At 41.4% G+C, this 23,368-nt stretch overlaps 1 long non-coding RNA gene across 1 annotated transcript; it reads right to left on the bottom strand.

Moving 5' to 3' along the window:
- Positions 1 to 7,339: 7,339 nt before the first annotated feature.
- LOC120314239 lies at positions 7,340 to 16,553 on the bottom strand. The gene is made up of 3 exons (XR_005558382.1): positions 16,466 to 16,553; positions 11,168 to 11,271; positions 7,340 to 7,516 (listed from the first exon to the last, which is right to left on the bottom strand). It is a non-coding gene; the product is annotated as an uncharacterized LOC120314239 (long non-coding RNA).
- Positions 16,554 to 23,368: the final 6,815 nt, after the last annotated feature.

The raw sequence follows: 23,368 nt of genomic DNA, 5'->3' as shown, positions 1-23,368 counted from the left end.
AAAGGTCACAAAGTGTGATCACATGATCCTGGGACTGCGATTGTGATAAAAATGAACCGGTTGCCAAGGGTCTGAATTTTGATCCCATGACTTTGGAGAAACTGCAACGGTTGTTAAGCATGAAAAATGGTCATAGGTCCATTTTTTCAGTGCTGGGGTAACTTTGAATGGTCCCTAAATGAATTGTTGTAAGTTGAGGACTTCCTGTAATATGAAATATCCTTTCCCCTCTCCTTGTGTTGAAGCCCAGGGACTAATTCAGAAAGCAAGATGGATTCGATATGACTTTAGTCATCCATCCATTTCTTGAAAACCTTCTGGATCTCAGCCTTATATATAAATAATCTTCAATTTAACAAATGTTTGAAATTGGGGGTATTTAGGACCCAGATCCAAAGTTCCGACAGTCGCCCAGCTCCCTGGTCATATGGCTCCATGTGAGGTAGCCTGATTTGCTCAATGGCCACATGATTCACTGAACAATTGCAGCGATTCACTTAACAATTGTGGCAATAAGAGCTCATAAAATCAGACACAACTCACTTGAAAATCGCCTTGCTTTCTGCTCCTAATTGTGGTTATAAGTCAAAGTGCTCCTTAACTTTGTGTATTACTTTGATAAGTATCAACGTATTGGCAATAATGATCAATATATTTGCACTTCTTCTCATTTCACAATAATAATAATAATAATAACAACAACAAAAACAACAACAACAACAATTGGAGAAGATAACAAAATACAAAGACCTATGAACAGAAACTAACTGAAATTAGTATATCAGGAAGGCTTACTGACTACTGAAGAGACCAAACTGGCCTACAAGAAAGACCAAATGAAGAACAGAATAGAGGCAAAGGAAGACAAAGCACTACAAGGCCAATACGTTAAAAAAATAGCTGGGAAAGCAGATAATAACAAGACCTGGCAATGGCTAAGAGCAGGAAAATTGAAGAAAGAGACTGAGGGACTAATTCTGGCTGCACAAGACCAAGCCTTAAGGACAAATGCATATAAACTCAAAATTGAGAAGACAGCAACAGACAGTAAGTGCCGCCTATGCAAAGAAGCTGAAGAAACAGTGGACCACCTGGTAAGCTGTTGCAAGAAGATTGCACAGACTGACTACAAGCAGCGGCATGACAAAGTAGCAACAATGGTGCATTGGAAGATCTGCAAAAAATATCATTTGCCTGTAAGCAAAAACTGGTGGGATCATAAAATAGAGAAAGTCATAGAAAATGATAAAATTAAACTGCTCTGGGACTTCAGAATTCAAACAGACAAGCACCTGCAACATAACACCCCAGACTTAACAATTGTCGATAAGAAAGACAAAAAAGTCTGGATAGTGGACGTGGCAGTGCCTGGAGACAGCAGAATAGAAGAGAAAGAACTGGAGAAGATAACAAAATACAAAGACCTACAAATAGAAATAGAAAGACTGTGGCAAAAGCAAGCAAGGGTAGTACCAATAGTAATAGGCTCCTTGGGTGCCATCCCAAAACAACTGGAGCACCACTTGAACACCATTGGCATTGACAAATTCGCCAATAGTCAATTGCAAAAGGCGGCCTTACTAGGAACTGCTTCCATCCTGCGACGATATCTGTAATACCATCAAACATCCATATCTACCTATCCCAGGTCCTGGGTAAGGACTCGATAGGTAGACAAAATGCCAAATCCAGTCTGAACATCTGACTGACTGTGCGATGACCCATAATAACTGGAGAAGATAACAAAATACAAAGACCTACGAATAGAAATAGAAAGACTGTGGCAAAGGCAAGCAACGGTAGTACCAATAGTAATAAGCACCTTGGGTGCAATCCCAAAACAATTGGAGCACCACTTGAACACTATTGGCATTGACAAATTCGCTATTAGTCAATTGCAAAAGGCGGCCTTACTAGGAACTGCTTCCATCCTGCAACAATATCTGTAATAACATCAAACATCCACATCTGCCTATCCCAGGTCCTGGGTAAGGACTCAATAGGTAGACAAAATGCCAAATCCAGTCTGAACATCTGGCTGACTGTGCGATGACCCATAGTAGTAGTAGTAGTAATAATAATAATAATAATAATAATATAATAATAATAATAATAATAATAAAGTTGGAAGGGACCTTGGAGGTCATCAAGTCCAACCCCCTGCTCAGGCAGGAACCCTACACCATTTCAGACAAATGGCTGTCCAGTCTCTTCTTAAAAACTTCCAGTGTTGGAGCATTCACCGCTTCTGGAGGCAGGTTGTTCCATTGGTTAATTGTTCTAACTGTCAGAAAGTTTCTCCTTAGTTCTAAGTTGCTTCTCTCCTTGATCAGTTTCCATCCATTGCTTCTCGTCCTGCCTTCAGGCGCCTTGGAGAATAGTTTGACTCCCTTTTCTTTGTGGCAGCCCCTGAGATATTGGAACACTGCTATCATGTCCCCCCTCGTCCTTCGTTAAACTAGACATACCCAATTCCAGCAACCGTTGCTTATATGTTTTTGTCTCCAGTCCCCTAATCATCTTTGTTGCTTTTCTCTGTACTCTTTCTAGAATCTCAACATCTTTTTTATATCGTGATGACCAAAACTGGATGCAGTATTCCAAGTGTGGCCTTACCAAGGCATTGAAGAGTGGTATTAATACTTCATATGATCTTGATTCTATCCCTCTGTTAATGCAGCCCAGCACTGAATTGGCTTTTTTGGCAGCTGCAGCACATTGCTGGCTCATATTTAAGTGATTGTCTACTAGGACTCCGAGTTCCCCCTCACAGTTACTACTATTGAGAAGGTACCCCCTATACTATACCTGTACATTTGGTTTTTCTTGCCTAAATGTAGAACTTTACTTTTTTCACCATTAAATTTCATTTTGTTATATAGCGCCCAGTGTTCAAGTCTGTCCAGGTCCTCCTGTATCGTAAGCCTGTTTTCTGGAGTGTTGGCTATTCCTGCCAGCTTGGTGTCATCTGCAAATTTGATGAGTTCTCCATCTATCCCCTTGTCCAAATCGTTGATGAAGATGTTGAATAGCACTGGGCCTAGAACAGAGCCCTGGGGCACCCCACTACACACTTCCCTCCATGTAGATGCAGTTCCATTGAGAACCACACGCTGAGTATGGCCGGTCAACCAGCTGTGAATCCATCTGGTGGTGATGCTATCTAACCCACATTTTTCTATCTTATCGAGTAGTAGGTTATGATCTACTTTATCAAATGCCTTACTGAAGTCCAAGTAAATTATATCCACAGCATTCCTCTGATCCACTAATTTTGTCACTTGGTCAAAGAATGCAATAAGATTTGTCTGGCATGATCTGTTTTTGACAAACCCATATTGGCTTTTAGTAATGACTTTGTTTGCCTCTAGGTCAGTGGTTCTCAACCTGTGGGTCGGGACCCCATTTGGGGTCGAATGACCATTTCACGGGGGTCGCCAAACCACGCTGTCCACCATTTTTTCCCCTTTTCCCTAGCTGTCCTACTCCCTCTTATTGGTGGCCACACCCACTTGGGGGTCACCACAACATGGGGAACTGTATTATGGGGTCACGGCATTAGAAAGGTTGAGAACCACTGCTCTAGGTGTTCGCTGATTCATTGTTTGATTATCTTTTCCAGAATCTTCCCAGATATTGAGGTCAGGCTGATAGGTCTGTAATTTCCTGGATCCATTTTTTTTTCCTTTTTTGAAGATGGGAACTACATCAGCTCTTTTCCAGTCCTCTGGTAGTTCCCCTGTGCTCCAGGATCTTTGAAAAATATAGTTCAGTGGTTCTGAGATCACATCTGCCAGTTCCTTGAGAACCTTGGAGTGTAGTCCATCTAGTCCTGCTGACTTGAACTCGTCTAGGCTGACAGCTGCTCACTTACCATTTTCTTGCCTATCTTAATTTGTGTTTCTAATCTGTTTTTTATGGTACTGTTTTTGATAGGTTGGACTGTTTTTTCCCTTTGTGTAAATACGGATGCAAAAAATGAGTTGAATAGTTCTGCTTTCTCCCTGTTGCTTGTCATCTTCTTACCACTTTCACCTTTTCTTCCCTCTATTGTCCATTCCCCTCAACATGACTCAAATAGAAACATAGGTATGCTCCTTTTAATTATAATTTAATTTCTTAATATACTGCACTGAGTTTTATAGTTTTGGGGATTCCTGTGCCATGAAAAAAAAAATAATAACAGTAAGAACAGCTACAAATAGGTGGGATGAAATTCAGCTGTCTGTTTTGTGTAACCAGAATGTGATACTAGAATTTTGTAATTCCATTTTGTCTCTCGCATTCTATTTAAAGAAGCATATTTTTAGCATTCCTGGCCAACTTGATCTTTCTGTGATTAAGATTTGAGAGACATCTTTGCAATCGGGAGCTTCTGGTCTCTTGCACAAGGGACATTTCTACCGGCGTAGCTTTTGCTCTGATTTTGATCCCAGTCCAAGGAGAGGGGGCAGACATTCTGACGCACATTTGTACAAGTAATCCTTGACTTATGACCGATTGCTTACTGACAGTTTGAAGTTACAACAGACCTCTCTGGGGGTACTTATGACCCAAATTTGAAGTTCTGATGGTCACCCACCCGCTCCATGGCCACATGACCATACTTCAGGTGCTTGGCTACCAGGCTGCGTTTATGGCTGTTTGCTGCGGCCTATGATCACATGACTCCATTTTAGGACAGTTTTTAGCAAAACTGCACCCATGGTGAACCCCACTAGTTCACTTAATGACTGCGGTATTTGCTTAATCACCTTAGTGGCCGCTTTATGACTGTGGCCTTCACTTAATGACTGCTGTAAAAATGGTTGTAAAATCGGATCAGTCACATGAGTAACCCGATTTATGACACCATGTTATGATCCTGATGGGCAGACTCCATTATGGTCGTAACTTGAGGAGTAGTGTGTTGCATCATAACCTTACAATGTACACTTTCACTGTAGTGATATTAGCAGGGCTTGTAGGGAGCCCTGTACCTACTAAGAAGTTTGAAGCACGTTTTCTGTTTTCTTTACATCAGATAACTTCGAAGCTCTTGAGGATAGATAGGGTACATCATGAGCAAGTCAAGTTCTCCTCCACCAACCAAGAGACAGTTTAATGAAGAGAAGGACTAGGGGTGACGTGATAGCAGTATTCCACTTTCTCAGGGTTCCCACAGAGAAAAGGGAGTCAAGCTATTCTCCAAAGCACCTAAAGGCAGGACAAGAAGAAATGAATGGAAACCAACCAAAGAGAGAAGTAACCTATAACTAAGGAGAAATTTCCTGACAGTTAGAACAATTAACCAGTGGAACAACCTGCCTCCAGAAGTTGTGAATGCTCCACCACTGGAGGCTTTTAAGAAGAGACTGGAAAACTATTTGTCTGAAATGGTACAGGGTTTCCTGCCTGAGCAGGGGGTTGGCCCAGATTATCTCCAAGGTCCCTTCCAACTTTATTATTCTGTTCTGTTTTATTCATAGGGGTTCCTGATGGTGTGATTGAACCTCTGCCTGCAAGCACCCCGTTTTTACTTTTTGGACCATACCATTGCAATACATGTGAAAAACAAGCAGATCTGGACTTTTTTTAACCATATAACCATAACACCCCTGCAAGCATCCACTGAGCTGTCACAGCTGCCAAAGCTGCCAACATTCTCTTAACATCCAATTCAATTGAAAAAGCACATAACCAGCACACATCTCTCTTCATTCACTCTTTCATATGCTTTGTGTACATTGTCTGGACCATTGTCCAGATTAGTCCAGACAATGCTGGTTGGGGAATGCTGGGAGTTGAAATCCACACATATTCAAGCTGCCAAGATTGAGGAACACTTATCCAGACAGTTGCTGGAAAAATGGGGTGGTGGTGAGAGCAGGAGAGAGAGAGGAGAGGGAGACAGAGGGGAGAAACAGGAGAAAAGCAGAGGGAAAGAGGAGAGGAGGGGGAGAGAGAGAGATGGAGAGAGAGGGAGAGGGGGAGAGAGAGGGAGAGAAAGAGGGAGAGAGGAGGAATGGAGGAGGGAGGGGAAGAGGGAGAGGAGAAGAGAGCAAGGGAGGGAGAGGGCGAGGAAGAGAGAGAGGAAGAGAGGAAGAGGGAGGGAAAGGGAGAGGGAGAGCAAGAGGGAGAGAGGAGAAATGGAGGAGGGAGAGGGGAGAGGAAGAGGGGGAGAGAGAACACAGTTTTTATGGCAGTGGTTCTCAACCTGTGGGTCGGGACCCCATTTGGGGTCGAACAACCATTTCACGGGGGTCGCCAAACAAGGCTGTCCGCCATTTTTTCCCTTTTCTTTGGCCACACCCCTGGTACCCGGTGATGTATAAGTGGTTGGGGGTCACCACAACATGGGGAACTATATTATGGGGTCGCGGCATTAGAAAGGTTGAGAACCACTGTTTTATGGGGAAAGAAATCTGTCCCGCTGGAATGGAGTTATTCCTGTTATTTTTTATTAAAACAAAAAACTCAGATGCTGGCAGGATAACATGACGACATTGTCACAACCAGGTGCTTTTCATAATAGTTGCATAGTTGCAACAGAGAGCCTATGTGCTTGTGTGAGATGGAGATAAACAGAATAGGGACTTCTTTGACAAAATGATGTAAAAATTCAAACTGCTGATAAAAGCAGGAGAATCAAGTTGGCCAGACTCTTTCCAGAGTATGAATCTGATGTTAAGGATTAAGTTCAAGATCACTGATAAAGCTGTACTTCTTCTCCTCTGACTTTGGCAGGTTGTGGGACTGGAAAGGGTGGGAGGGAAGGAAACAAAACCAACAGAGAAACAATCTACTACCGGTCTTGCAATGTTGCAAAAAATAAATACATACAGTAAATAATGATAATCTTTCCTCTGTTTTTTTTTTATAAACTGGGTTAAAACTAGAAAAGTATCAACACGGTCTTTAGAATGAAGCAGTGTAACTGGAAAGGGTCGGGCATCTCCAGAGCCAGAGATGAGTTGTATGAAGAATGTATGTAATGGAAACCAGATATGAAAAGATGTGAGATATTTGATATGACTAAATAACTGGAAAGGTGTATGGCTTTTGCTGTGGAGGTGGAATCTAATACTTTCCATAATTTTCACTTCCACCCTGGAGTAGGCAATTATTGCCTAGTCTGAACGTGTTGCTTTTGATATAGGATAAAAATTACATGAATATGTGGTTAGCTAACTTGTGGTCACTTGATTTTAAAGCTCCCAGAGCAGAATAAATTAAGAGAAAGAGTGATTTGTTGCATTAGAGCCTTTCCATCATCCATTTGCAACTTTAAAGCCAACTTAACTTAGTAGCTCCTTTCTTAGACTTAGATACTTCAGATGAAAGCCAACCAAAGATTCAATTCAACATGACTTTTATTCTTTTTGGGAATGTTGACCCAATATTACATGAAGTTCTTTAACAATATAGAAGATCTCTGCATATCACGGATGGTGAAGTCCACCACATCCTCAATCTGTTTTGTCAGGTCCTGGTTTGGGTGCTGCTTTGGGTTCCTCAAAGGGGTGCTCAATGACTTCTGAAAGAGAAATAAATGGGAAGACCAAAAGGTCAGAGGTCAAGAAAGAACAGGAAGTAGCTTTATTGAGTAAGAATATTTACTAGGTGAATGAGAAACCTCAAAGCTATTTGTTCATCTAGAAGAGTTAGAATAGGAATTTAGGAGCAAAATGATTGGATTCTCTACCACAGTGTTTCTCAATCTTTTTTTTTTATTGAAAAGTTTTACAAAAAATTACAAAATATACCCTAAACCCACCCCCCCTACCCCCTGTACCCCCACCCCACTTCCCAGAGCTGAATAAAGGGTAATAAATGTAATAATCGTAATCTAACTAACATTAACCAACTATATAGATAAACAAATAAAATGCGCTTTAACTCTCTTTTAACACAAAGTAAACAATTTAAGAATAAACTTAATCATATAAACAAATTAAAATCCTAATTTCTAAACAACACAATATCATAAAATTTCCACTATAATAAACTATTAATAATAATAATATTCTAAAATTTATTCATAAAATAAATGGAACTTTTTAGTCCTATATTTATTCTGAATATAATCTATCCATTTTCTCCAGACCAAAATGTATCTTTCTTGTGAATAATCCTTCAAATAAGCAGAAATCTTAGCCATTTCTGCTAAATTTGACACTTTAAGCATCCATTCTTCTATAGTAGGCAAACAATCCTTCTTCCAATATTGCCCTACCAGCAGCCTTACTGCTGTTATTAAATTCAACATCAAATTAATTTCCTTAGCATCAAAATCTACTATAATACCCAACAAAAATAGTTGAGGAGTAAGTGTTTCTCAATCTTGACAACTTTAAGATGTGGGGACTTCAACTCCCAGAATTCCCTAGCTGCAAGCCGGGCTGAGGTATTGCCAAGATTGAGTAACAGTGTTCTACAGAGAAGAATTCATTAGTGATGAAAGGAACTAGAAACCTTACTGACAAGCTGTTCTGACCTCTATTCCTTTGTATTTTATTTATTCTTGGATTGACTTTCTATACTAAGAGTAACTGTAATAAAGTGGTAAATAAGGAACTCTTCATTTTGTGTCAATGCCATTGAGCTTTCTTATTTACCAGAATTCGACTCATCAGAGACTATAAAAGGAATAAATTCAAGCATTTGCCACATTGAATGACGATCCTGTGAGTGCAGTCCTAATACATCAGGTAGTTCCTATATCAGACAAAGCTGTTATAGGCTGAATTTCCAAAATATGATAAGCTAAAAGCAAGAAGTGACATGACATCTTAGTTGAATATGTGACTTCAGTCTTTAAAACAAAATTGGATGTTGATAACCAAATCAGGCCCTAGGTTCTGCCTCCGTTTACCTTCACAATCAGCAACTGAGTTGGAAGATCATTTAAAAGCGAATTATTAGGGTACCCTGATAAAGTGGAATCTCCCTATGAAACATTCCTTTTTATAGTTAACACAACAAAGAAACAGCAAGAGAAAAGTGGATTGAACAGGTTAAAAGTAACTTCCCCTTTGCATAGTACAGGGGTAGGCAACCTTGACTCTTTTATGACTTGTGGACTTCAACTCCCAGAATTCCTGAGCCAGCATGGCTCAGCTTGGAAACCTTTCCCTTTCCCCTCAGCATGGCTGGCTCAGGAATTCTGGGAGTTGAAGTCCACGAGTCATAAAAGAGCCAAGGTTGCCTACCCTTTTGCATAGGAAATCAGTTACATGTAGTCAAACATGTTACATATTTGCATCCCATAATATCACACATGTTCATTAAAATGAGGTCTGATGCCAGAAGGGGGCATAACATTTAAGGGAAAAGGTTGTTTGGAGTTCATAAAGAATAACAGAATAACGGAGTTGGAAAAGACCTTGGAGGTCTTCTAGTCCAACCCCCTGCTCAACAGACCAACCAGACCCCCATTTGCACTAACAATTTTTTTCTTATTAGGAGAAAAGCCAGTTTATCTTTTCAGGTTAGGAATATTAAAAGCTATCAATCAATCAATCAATCAATCAATCCATATAGCAATAGGACAAAAAGTTTTCCCTCATTCCAGTCTGTGATGAGCCTTAACACCATTTTAAAAGAGAGAAAAATAAGTTAAATGAAAATACAAAGTAACTATGTTAGTTACAAAAGTTACAAAATCCATGTCATGTGCCCCTCAATGTGCATTCACAACATATAGCCATTCATGTTGTGTATACTATATACTGTGAATGCCCACAATTAGAATATTGGAACTTGCTATGAGGAAACAAGAAACCAAGATTTGGAGACAAGCTAAGGCCAAATATTTAGTGATGTCACCACTTAAGTGACATAATCAGTTCATTGGCCTGCCTGTTGTATGTCCTGGAAGGTAATAAGAGTCAGACAATTACAAGGAGCATGTTGAATCCATGGCTCGAAGCCCAAAGAAACCGGGCAGCGTATTAAATCAATTTGATGCATGAATTAGATTTTGAAACGTGGGAAGATTTATCTTTTGATAAGGAAGACATCCTGATGTCAAAACAGGGTTAGCAAATTATATTATCAACGTATATATTTTAAGATACAGTGGTCTGCTTAACTTCATTCAATACATTTCTATATTTTTCTTTCCTGCGTGCTTTTCAATGCAGCTGGAATTAACCCACACCCATACATTACTTTTAAGGGCCCTGAAATTACTTGTGACAGTTTATTTCCAAAAACAGCCTCACCTGAAAAGGGATCACCTGAACCCTTTTGGCCAAACTACAGGTAAGTGAACTACAATACATTTCCCCCCCTTAAATTTGCACCTCTTAAAACAGACATGTCAAACACAAGGCCCGGGGCTGGATGCGGCCCGCAAAGTGGTTTCATATGGCCCGCAAAGCCATCCTGGAAACAGTGTGGGAACAGCCTCCTCTGCCTTGGCCCTGGCCCAGGCCAACCCGAAGCCAATGTACAATTTTGTGGTGGCCATCTATGCTGTAACGCATTCAATCTTAGCTCCACAAGGATGTCTGGAAACAGCGAAGAACCAGGAGAACCTTGAGCCTTGAGGAAGTAGGACTGGGTTTGGTGCTGCGGGTGCTCAAGGGCCAGGCTGGGCATTTGACCTCTGCTGCCCAGGGCTCCAGGTAGCCCGCATCACCATCCAGCCCCCCCCCCCCATGGCCTGAGAGGAACTGTGAGGCTCCTCCAGTGGACCATGCCTTGGCACTTGCCCTGGTCCCACCCCCTTCTGCCAGAGACCCTCAGATCTGTCCCACTCCTGCCCAGGCCCCCCATAGGCACCCTTGATGCGAACAATGTAGAGCCACACCCACTCCATCCACACCCACCCAGCAGGCTGCACCCACCCTGGCCACAGCCACCCGGCCCCCTGAGGGCAACAGCAATGCTGATGCGGCCCTCAATGAAATTGAGTTTGACACCCCTGTCTTAAAATAACAGGGTCCTTTTGTTTTGTAAACGTGTGGCTTCCTCGCCATCCTCCTCCCCCATTTCTTGAAGATGCTGAAATGGCTACTTGACCAGGATTTGTTTAGTTAGCGTATGGTGCTAAATATTCTAACCGGGATAACACAATGGGATAAATCAAGAGCTAACCATCACAGCTTTGCATAAAGCTTTATTAAGGCTAATCTGTGTATAGTATAAACAATGATGCATTTTTCAACAACCCTTTCCTTACCTTTCGTCTTCTCAAATACCCTTTTTACGGTCCTGAAAACCTTCCTTACGGCATTGGCAACACAATCCATGTTACACATCTTGTCAGCTTGTCAATTACAGCACCTGCAGGTAGATATGATGATGATGAAGAAGAAGAAGAAGAAGAAATGCTATCTGGACTAGTTAAATCTGAGCAACCACTAGATGGTAGGAAAGAAACACAAACCACTTTTGCCATCATCCTTCCTGTGGTCAGCTGGACTTCTGCAGCCCTAGAAAGGAACTATATTGGTCCCACAATAACCAAAGCAAGTGAATATACAGGTAGTCCTTGACTTACAACCTATTTGTTTAGTGACCATTCAAAGTCACAATGGCACCGACAAAGTGACTTACAACTATTGTTCACACTTACGACTATTTCAGCATCCCCATGGTCATGTGATCAAAATTCGGATGCTTGGCAACTGGCATGTATTTATGACAGTTGCAGTGTCCTGGGGGGGTGTATCACGTGATCCCCTTTGGTAACCTTCTAATGAGCAAAGTCAATGGGCGAAGCTGGATTCCATTAACAACCATGTTATTAACTTAACAACTGCAGTGGTTCACTTATCAATTGTGACAAGAAAAGTCACAGGATGGGGCCAAACTCACTTAACAATTGTCTTGTTTAACAACAAAAATCTGGGGATCAATTGTGGTTGTAAGTGGAGGACCACCTATATAATAATAATAATAATAACAATAATAATAATAATATAATGATGATGTACTGAAATTAGTATATCAGGAAGGCTTACTGACTACTGGAGAGACCAAACTGGCCTACAAGAAAGACCAAATGAAGAACAGAATAGAGGCATGGGAAGACAAAGCACTACATGGCCAATACATTAAAAAAATAGCTGGGAAAGCAGATATTAACAAGACATGGCAATGGCTAAGAGCAGGAAAATTGAAGAAAGAGACCGAGGGACTAATTCTGGCTGCACAAGACCAAGCCTTAAGGACAAATGCATACAAAGTCAAAATTGAGAAGACAGCAACAGACAGTAAGTGCCGCCTATGCAAAGAAGCTGAAGAAACAGTGGACCACTTGGTAAGCTGTTGCAAGAAGACCGCACAGACTGACTACAAGCAGCGGCATGACAAAGTAGCAACAATGGTGCATTGGAAGATCTGCAAAAATATCATTTCCCTGTAAACAAAAACTGGTGGGATCATAAAATAGAGAAAGTCATAGAAAATGATAAAATTAAACTGCTCTGGGACTTCAGAATTCAAACAGACAAGCACCTGCAACATAACACCCCAGACTTAACAACTGTCGATAAGAAAGACAAAAAAGTCTGGATAGTGGGCGTGGCAGTGCCTGGAGACAGCAGAATAGACGAGAAAGAACTGGAGAAGATAACAAAATATAAAGACCTACAAATAAAAATAGAAAGACTGTGGCAAAAGCAAGCAAGGGTAGTACCAATAGTCATAGGCTCCTTGGGTGCAATCCCAAAACAACTGGAGCACCACTTTAACACCATTGGCATTGACAAATTTGCTATTAGTCAATTGCAAAAGGCGGCCTTATTAGGAACTGCTTCCATCCTGCGACGATATCTGTAATACCATCAAACATCCACATCTGCCAATCCCAGGTCCTGGGTAAGGACTCGATAGGTAGACAAAATGCCAAATCCAGTCTGAACATCTGGCTGACTGTGCGATGATCCATAATAACAACAACAACAACAACAACAACAACAATAATAATAATAATAATAATAATAATAATAATAATAATAATAATAATAATAATAGGATCTTGGAGGTCCTCTAGTCCAAGCCCCTGCTCAGGCAGGAAACCCTATACCATTTCAGACAAATGGCTGTCCAGTCTCAATGATTCCCAGTGTTGAAGCATTCACCGCTTCTGGAGGCAAGTAGTTCCACTGGTTAATTGTTCTAACTATCAGGAAGTTTCTCCTTAGTTCTAGGATGATTCTCTCCTTTATTAGTTTCCTTGGATTTACTGAAGTTGTTCCTTTTTCTTTATAGCTTTATGGGGTTGTACAGAATGCCGGATGTAAGCAGCAAAAGATTCTTCCTTCAGTTTTGTGCCATACCAGAAAATTGTCCTGAGGGTTTTTGGGGATTATTTTGGTCAGGTTGTTATAGGCAATACAAAAAACAGGCTATTAAAAAAAGAAAATGATGTTCCACCTCACATCAACTTGCATCACTTTGCTCTTTCCACGCCTTAAAATCCAGTCAATTCAAAAATTAAAATACAAGGGAAGCAAATAAAGAAGAAAGCAGTAAAAGCAGCAATCAGAACAGTTCCAAAGTGTTTAAGCCTATGTGCTTAAAATTATGTATTATAGGTAGCCCTCAACTTGTGACCATTTGTTTATCTCCATGACTGACTTTTACACACACACAAAATCCATGTAACATCACCCCCATCAGCCCAGAGATGACAGCAATCCTGATTACATTATAAAGGAGCACCAGATCTGCCTCTTTAGAAGAATCCTTTCAGACCTCAAGCTCTCCAAATGGGTCAACTTACAAACCCAACATCCCAACGAATACAGCACCAGATCTGAGGAAAAACAGGTCAGCATTCCTTGTGAATGTATTAAAAAGTTTGTCAGGAGTCAAGCTATTCTCCAAAGTGCCTGAAGACAGGACAAGAATGGAAACTAATCAAGGAGAGAAGCAACCTAGAACTAAGGAGAAACTTCCTGACAGTTAGAACAATTAACCAGTGGAACAACCTGCCTCCAGAAGCGGTGAATGCTCCAATACTGGAAGTCTTTAAGAAGAGACTGGACAGCCATCTCTCCGAAATGGTGTAGGGTTTCCTGCCTGAGCAGGGGGTTGGACTAGATGATCTCCAAGGTCCCTTCCAACTTTATTACTACTACTACTACTACTACTACTACTACTACTACTACTACTACTACTATACTCAAACTGATCTAAGAGCTAAGGGATAGGTGTGCCCTAACTGGAAGTGATTAATAAAAACAACTTTGTTATCAAGAAGAAATTTTAACCTAAACTGGTCCTCCAATCATCTTACTCATTCAAGACTCAGCAATTCACCTGCTACAAGATCCCAATCTTTGTGTGTCCTTCTTTGTCTTCCTGTTTATTTATTCTCCCAAGTCCAGAATCACAAGTTTTAGTGATAGCAATTAGTATCAGAATCAGAGATCTATGCTCTAATTACCTAGCTAGATGCTTCCTAAACAAATATTCACACCTGGTTCTTTAAATTACCATAGCCTTTGCAGGTTATGTAGCATTTTGTTTACCTCCCCAAAATTCTGCTTCTCGAGAATTCAGGCTGGGGAATGTTCAAAAGGGGAGTGGTCTCTGCTCCCATCCCCAATATAGGTGCACCCTGTAACTACTTCTTTTCACTCCTGTTCCTCTTCCATTAATATCCCCTTCAGCTTCTCATGGAGCACTGCTCATCAAATTTGCAGACGACACCAAGCTGGCAGGAATAGCCAACACTCCAGCAGACAGGCTTAAGATACAGAAAGATCTGGACAGACTTGAACACTGGGCACTAACTAACAAAATGAAATTCAATGGTGAAAAAAGCAAGGTTCTATATTTAGGCAAGAAAAACCAAATGCACAAGTACAGCATAAGTGGCACCATGCTCAATAGTAGTAACTGTGAGAGGGACCTCGGAGTCCTAGTAGACAATCACCTAAATATGAGCCAGCAGTGTGCTGTAGCTGCCAAAAAGGCCAACACAGTGCTAGGCTGCATTAACAGAGGGACAGAATCAAGATCACGTGAAGTATTAATACCACTCTTCAATGCCTTGGTAAGGCCACTTGGAATACTGCATCCAGTTTTGGTCACCATGATGTAAAAAAGATGTTGAGACTCTAGAAAGAGTACAGAGAAGAGCAACAAAGATGATTAGGGGACTGGAGGCTAAAAGATATAAGGAACAGTTGCTAGAATTGGGTATGTCTAGTTTAACGAAGAGAAGGACAAGGGGGGACATGATAGCAGTATTCCAATATCTCAGGGGCTGCCATAAAGAAGAGGGAATTAAGCTATTTTCCAAAGCACCTGAAGGCAGGACAAGAAGCAACGGGTGGAAACTAATCAAGGAGAGAAGCAAACTAGAACTAAGGAGAAACTTCCTGACAGTGAGAACAATTAATCAGTGGAACAGCCTGCCTCCAGAAGCAGTAAATGCTCCAACACTGGAAGTTTTTAAGAAGAGACTGGACAGCCATTTGTTCGAAATGGTGTAGGGTTTCCTGCCTGAGCAGGGGGTTGGACTAGATGACCTCCAAGGTCCCTTCCAACTTTACTACTATTACTATTACTAAAGGTAGTGAGAGGATTGGATGCAATAAACTAATAGACTAAAGGTGTTTAGGAATCCTCCCCAACCCATATTTTAATAGCTGAACTGTTTTTTCCCCTTTTTGTGAAAGAGGAAACATCAAAGGGCTACAAGTAATGATCACAATACAAGAGATTATCACAGACGCTCGTATTAAAATTATATTATTGGAAGAGAGAGAGAGAGAGAGAGAGAGAGAGAGAGAGAGATGGATGGATGGATGGAGCAGGACTGATGCCCTCTGAACTTAGTTGTTTTCTTACAGATGTTTCATTACCCAAACCAGGTAATATCATCAGTGCTAGTGCCTCACAGGATGGGCACTAACAATGTTACCTAGAGTTCAATCCTGACTCAGATTCACCCAGCCTTCCATTCTTCCAAGGTCAGTAAAATGATGATCCAGATTATTGGGGGCAATATGCTGATATTGTAAACTGCCCATAGAGGGCTGGAAAGCACTATGAAGCAGTATGTAACTCTAAAGCGCTATTGCTACTGCCATCCATTACAATGGAAGCATGATAGAAAGTTTCCAGCCAACTGATGACTGGAAAGCAAAACCAGCCATGATTATCCTTTCCTCTTTATGTCTTTTAATCCCACCTTTATTATTTTTAGGGTTAGGCGACAAACATACATCATATTCCTTCCTCCTATTTTCCCCACAACAACCCTGTGAGGTGAATTTGGCTGAAAGAGAATGACAAGCCCACTTTAGGCAGTTTTCCTGCCTAAAGTGGGACTAGAACTCACCATCTCCTGGTTTCTAGACTGGCACCTTAACCACTAGACCGAACTGGCTTTCAAAGTATCTTCTTTGCCAATACTCTGATGTTCTTACTTATCAACTCCACTTGGATTAAAAACCCAGCTGATCCTTTAATTCTGCACAGCCACACTTATCTTTTCCCCTTAAGGCTTTTAACTTACTCAGAAAGGTTGTCTTCGTTATTCTGGAGCTCTTCTCCTTCTGATGTCCTGGAGGATTTTAGATAGCTTATGTACCCGGCTGCTGGATCCATCCATCCTGCCCACATTGGGGAGGGAGCAACTACACATGTGAGAAATCAGTTGCCTCTTTCACAATCTCTTTGAAGGATAATAAACTGATCTGACTAATCTCCACTCACTACAACCTGCTGACTTTCAGTGGGTGAGGAAACATTTAATTTCAATCTAGTCAGTGTCCTCTTTGGGGAGAACTGGCATGTATTCTTATCTGATGCTTAGTGAGATCAGTGTACACACACACAAAAACATGTCCAAGATACATCCAAGTCCTTTTCAGGCATTTGGCTGAATGCCCAGAGGAGTCAAATTGGAGAAGGATGAGATCTTCCATGTTGGCCCCATTCTCTTCCCTTGATCCCCACTTATTCGGCTATCTGTGCTACCTGGGGGCTCCCCTTTGTTAAAGTTCTAGATTGCATGGAGAAGTTCTCCTGATCATGCCAAAGAGAGCGTTCTTCACCCATCATACAAATGTTACAAGCGTGAGATATACTCTCCCATTGTCTATTCAAATCCAGTCTGCCTTGTCTCTTTTCCCATTCATTATAGATACATGACTTTGCTCTAAGGACGATCCTGGACATTCCTTTTTGATGGTGGCAGGAAGAACTACAAAAGACTTAGGATCATCGCGCCTGTGGTCTGAGAATGAGATGAAGGCAACATGTCCATAACAAATATTGAGAGGGCTCCTGGATGATTTTCCTAATTTTACAATTACAGCCTTTCATAATTATTAACGTTTTTACTCTGACTAGTATTCGTATTAACTTGCACAGTTAGCTCTTCACCTTTGCGGTTCGCTGCCCAGAGTCATTTGATTGTGAGATGGGTGGCTATAGAAATCTGAATGAATGAACAAACAGTGATTAAAGAGGAATATTCGTACCTCAGAGTTGAAATGAGGAGTCCTTGGTGCTCGCTGAGTTTGGTTATCGTTCTAGGGAGATTCTCAATCATCTAGGACAGAGGTAGGCGACCTTGGCTCTTTTGTGACTGGTGGACTTCAATTCCCAGAATTCCTGAGTCAGCTATGCTAATTCTGGGAGTTGAAGTCCATGAGTCATAAAAGAGCCAAGGTTGCCTACCCCTGATCTTGTTCATATTAGTAAAGTTGGAAGGGATCTTGGAGGTCATCTAGTCCAACCCCCTGCTCAGGCAGGAAACCCTACACCATTTCGGACAAGTGGCTGTCCAGTCTCTTCTTAAAAACTTCCAGTGTTGGAGCATTTACTGCTTCTGGAGGCAGGCTGTTCCACTGATTAATTGTTCTCACTGTCACGAAGTTTCTCCTTAGTTCTAGGTTGCTTCTCTCCTTGATTAGTTTCCACCCGTTGCTTCTTGTCCTGCCTTCAGGTGCTTTGGAAAATAGCTTAATTCCCTCTTCGTTATGGCAGCCCCTGAGATATTGGAATACTGCTATCATGTCCCCCCTTGTCCTTCTCTTCGTTAAACTAGACATACCCAATTCTCGCAACCGTTCCTTATATGTTTTAGCCTCCAGTCCCCTAATCATCTTTGTTGCTCTTCTCTGTACTCTTTCTAGAGTCTCAACATCTTTTTTACATCGTGGTGACCAAAACTGGATGCAGAATTCCAAGTGTGGCCTTACCAAGGCATTGTAGAGTGGCATTAATACTTCACATGATCTTGATTCTATCCCTCTGTTAATGCAGCCTAGCACTGTGTTACTGGACTTTATTGGTTTTTTTGTCCTTGAAAATGTTTCATTTCTCATCCAAGAAGCTTCTTCAGTTCTGAACTGAAGAAGCTTTCTAGATGAAGTCCAGCTGCCTTCTGAGCTTAGTTGTTTTCAAGTTGGGTAATGAAAGATCTGCAAGAAAACCACCAAGCTCAGAGAGCACCAAGGACCCCCTCAAATAATCTTTATTAGGGCACAAAAGAAAAAAGAGGTAGCTAGATCATCTTGTGCTGTAAAATTTCCATCTGAATTCATGAAGGTTTAGGGTTTAAAAAGTGTCCCAGTCTCTATCCTCCTTTGAACCCCTGCACACCTTCAGCTAAGTGTATAAATAGCCTTAAAAGTTTTTTGTTTGTTTGTTTATTTATTTATTTAATTAATCAAATTGATGTGGCTGCCCATTTCCCAGAAAGTGGGTGGCATGCAACAATCCAGTTAAAACAATAAATAAATAAGACGATCGTTGGTTAAAACCATTCATATAATATAATTATTAAAAAGAATTAGAAATTATTTAAAAAAAACAGGTGAAACGCAAAAAAAGGGAATCATAGACAGAGGGATGCGAATAATAAGGAAGCCATCTTACAAGTTCTCCTGTCCCGGGGATGCCCCAGGCCTGTTAGGATAACCAGCGCTTGAAGGGCCTTCATGAGCTCAGGAGCGATAAAGCTGACCTCATTTTCCAGAATTGCAGACGCCGCAGCAGAAAATGCCGGGATGTTCTTGCTCCCCTGAATTTGGTTACATCAAGAGTAACCAGCTTTGTGCAGGTAGAAGCAAACAGGGATATTTAATTGAAGCCTCAGACTGATCCTATAAATCAAATATATTACTAAAGCATTTTGTTTTTAAGGTAAGCCAGTTATCTTTAAATAAGTATTTTAAGCCAGTTCCCTTAAAACAGTGTTTCTCAACTTTGACAATTTTAAGGCATGTGGACTTCAACTCCACTGCTAGCTATGCCGGTAATGTTAAGGATATAGGAAGCTATTTTACAGGTCAGTTAAATTGGTGATTTGATGTATTTGGTAATAATATGATACAGTACAGATAGTCCTTGTGGGAAAAGGAGTTTATTATTTTTACAGAACTATGAGAAGACATGCTAGCTAGCAGCCTGTGAAGCAAATACATTGTATATATTTTAATCTCATGAGCCTAGTTTGAAGCTTGAGAATTGTATCTAGGAAGGTCTCTGCTACGCTGAAAACTGGTTCTAACCAGAATTTACTGATATGATAGCAACTTTAGAGACAACCCCTAGGAACTAACAACCATTTTCCAAAACAGCTATTTTCCAAAGCGCCTGAAGGCAGGACAAGAAGCAACGGATGGAAATTAATCAAGGAGAGAAGCAACCTAGAACTAAGGAGAAATGTACTGACAGTTGGAACAATTAATCAGTGGAACAACCTGCCTCCAGAAGCAGTGAATGCTCCAATACTGGAAGTTTTTAAGAAGAGACTGGACAGCCATTTGTCCGAAATGGTATAGGGTTTCCTGCCTGAGCAGGGGTTTGGACTAGATGACTTCCAAGGTCCCTTCCAACTTTATTATTATTATTATTATTATTATTATTATTATTATTATTATTATTATTATTATTATTAAAGGAAATTTGTAAATATGGGCTGGGGTCGATAGAATTTGGGGAGTGGGTGAAGTAATCAAGGGCGAAGATAATGTATTCACTATAGAAGCTTTGGATAGGTTGTGACAGCATGATTACAGTATGATTACTAAGCCAATGAAGAAGAGGTGGGAGGTAAATTTGAAACGGCAATGGAGAATATGAAGAATGAATATGGTAGATTTGGGATGTGTCCACTGTGTGCTTGCATGCACAAGGAGCACCCTCTTTGCAAAGGAGTACAAATAAATTACCATTGTTTTCTCTTGGAACTTTTGGCTTGTGATTTTTATTTCAACTAGACAACAAATTCCACAGTATTTGACTTAGACCAGGGGTAGGCAACCTTGGCTTTTTTATGATTCATGGACTTCAACTCCCAGAATTCCTGAGCCAGCATGCCTCAGCTTGGAAATCTCTCCCTTTCCCCTTAGCATGGCTGGCTCAGGAATTCTGGGAGTTGAAGTCCACAAGTCATGAAAGAGCCAAGGTTGCCTACCCCTGACAGACCATAATTGGAACTGGAACTTCTGTTGCTAAACAATGCAGTTGTTAAATGAATCAGTTGTATCACTTTGGGGCCATGGTTGTTAAGTGAATCTGGCTTCCTCCATTGACTTCACTTGTTGGAGCACCTGAGGAAGGTTGCAAATGGCAAACACAAAACCCTGGGACACCACAACAGTCATAAATAAATGCCGATTTCCAAGAGCATTAATATTGATCACATGACCTTGGGAACGCTGCGACAGTTATAGTGGGAAGACCAGTAATAAGTTACTTTTTTCAGCACTGTTGTAATTTCCAACAGTCATGAAATAGTTGCAAGTTGAGGACTACTTGTAATTTGTAACATTAATCATACCGGTTGAATCTTCTGCAAGTTGATAGTCAGCCCTATGTAGGTATGGGGAACCGATAACCTGTATTTTCCTCCATGAACAAAATCAGAGCAGTCCTTCCAAGATTTTAAGAAAGTTTAAAAGGAGGTAACACCTCCTCAGAAGATAATAATAATAATAGTAAAGTTGGAAGGGACCTTGGAGGTCATCTAGTCCAACCCCCTGCTCGGGCAGGAAACCCTACACCATTTCGGACAAATGGCTGTCCAGTCTCTTCTTAAAAACTTCCAGTGTTGGAGCATTTACTGCTTCTGGAGGCAGGCTGTTCCACTGATTAATTGTTTTCACTGTCAGGAAGTTTCTCCTTAGTTCTAGGTTGCTTCTCTCCGTGATTAGTTTCCACCCGTTGCTTCTTGTCCTGCCTTCAGGTGCTTTGGAAAATAGCTTAATTCCCTCTTCTTTATGGCAGCCCCTGAGATATTGGAATACTGCTATCATGTCCCCCCTTGTCCTTCTCTTCGTTAAACTAGACATACCAAATTCTCGCAACCGTTCCTTATATGTTTTAGCCTCCAGTCCCCTAATCATCTTTGTTGCTCTTCTCTGTACTCTTTTTAGAGTCTCAACATCTTTTTTACATCGTGGTGACCAAACTGGATGCAGTATTCCAAGTGTGGCCTTACCAAGGCATTGAAGAGTGGTATCAATACTTTGCGTGATCTTGATTCTATCCCTCTGTTAATGCAGCCTAGTACTGTGTTGGCCTTTTTGGCAGCTGCCGCACACTGCTGGCTCATATTTAAGTGATTGTCTACTAGGACTCCGAGGTCCCTCTCACAGTTACTACTATTGAGCATGGTGCCACCTATGCTGTACTTGTGCCTTTGGTTTTTCTTGCCTAAATGTAGAACCTTGCTTTTTTCACCATTGAATTTCATTGTGTTAGTTAGTGCCCAGTGTTCAAGTCTGTCCAGATCCTTCTGTACCTGAAGCCTGTCTTCTGGAGTGTTGGCTATTCCTGCCAGCTTGGTGTCATCTGCAAATTTGATGAGTTCCCCATCTATCCATTCATCCAAATCGTTGATGAAGATGTTGAAGAGTACTGGGCCCAGAACAGAGCCCTGGGGCACCCCACTACACACTTCACTCCATATAGATGCAGTTCCATTGATGACCACTCGCTGAGTACGGCCGGTCAGCCAGCTACGGATCCATCTGGTGGTGGTTCTGTCTACCCCACATTTTTCTATCTTGTCAAGTAGTAGGTTGTGATCTACTTTATCAAATGCCTTACTGAAGTCCAAGTAAATTATGTCACAGCATTCCTCTGATCCACTAATTTTGTCACTTGGTCAAAGAATGCAATAAGGTTTGTCTGGCATGATCTATTTTTGACAAACCCATGTTGGCTTTTAGTAATGACTTTGTTTGCCTCTAGGTGTTCGTTGATTCTTTGTTTGATTATCTTTTCCAGGATCTTCCCAGGTATTGAGGTCAGGCTGATAGGTCTGTAATTTCCTGGATCCATTTTTTTTTTCCTTTTTTGAGGATGGGAACTACATCAGCTCTTTTCCAGTCCTCTGGAATAGTGTTGTGATTCCTCGTCAGCCAGTGGACCCGGCAACTGAGTCTGGGGAATCAGAGGAGGAGAAGGAGGGGCCTGGAGGGGCATCAGAGTCAGAGGAAGGCTCTGATCAGCTCCAAGACTTACAGTCTGACAAGGAGCCTGGCCCCTCTACTCCCACTCAGGCTGAGACACAGCTGTGCTGGGAGGCTGAGTTGGACAGTGATGACTCACAGCTGGAAGATATCCAGGATGCATGTAAACGCCGGCAAGCAAAGAGAGTCGGACAGAGAAATGCAATGGGACGGCTCCAAAGGCAAAGGAGAAGGCATTAGTAAGCCACGCCTTGGCTGCATAATAAAAGGGAAGGTGGGGGAGGTGCTGGTTGCTGAAGGCAACCGTTTGTGTTAAGGAATCGAGTTTCAGTGAACTGTGTTTTGTTTGCCTTGGACATTGACTCAGGTTTGTAAATAATAAAAGAGGATTGTTTTTTTCCTGCGGTTCCAGCCTGCTTATTGGAAGAGGGGTTTCTCCTTGTGAGCTTAACGAGGACTCATGTAGGCTGGGACAGAACAGATACTTTGAGAAAGCCCTCGAAACACAACTACCACTTTCTACAAGAGGTGGCTGCCTTATTGCTTTGAGGAAAATCACTTCACTTGCACTGAGACCTTTCAAATACTTTGCACAGTTGCAGCAGCTTAAAAACGAAACCATTTGGGAATACGGGTAGTCCTCGACTTACCACAGTTCAGTTAGTGACCGCTCAAACTTACAACAGCACTGAAAAAAGTGACCTATGACCATTTTTCACACTTCCCACGTTTGCAGCAGCCCCATGATCATGTGATCAAAACTCAGACGCTTGGCAACTGATTCATACTTATGACTGTTGCTGTGTCTGGAGGTCATGTGATCATCTTTTGCAACCTTTTGATGAGCAAAGTCAATGGGAAGGCCGGATTCACTTAAAAATCGGGTTACTAACTTAACAATGGCAGTGATTCACTTAGCAACTTTGGCAAGAAAGGTCATAAAATGGGGCAAAACTCACTTAACAAATGTCTCATTCAACAACAGA

The sequence above is a fragment of the Crotalus tigris genome, unplaced genomic scaffold, assembly GCF_016545835.1.
Source record: "Crotalus tigris isolate CLP2741 ecotype Arizona unplaced genomic scaffold, ASM1654583v1 scf7180000018867.1602434, whole genome shotgun sequence".
NCBI classification, from domain to species: domain Eukaryota; kingdom Metazoa; phylum Chordata; class Lepidosauria; order Squamata; family Viperidae; genus Crotalus; species Crotalus tigris.
The sequence above is the reverse complement of the archived record's forward strand: the minus strand, read 5'-3'. Positions and strand labels throughout refer to the sequence as shown.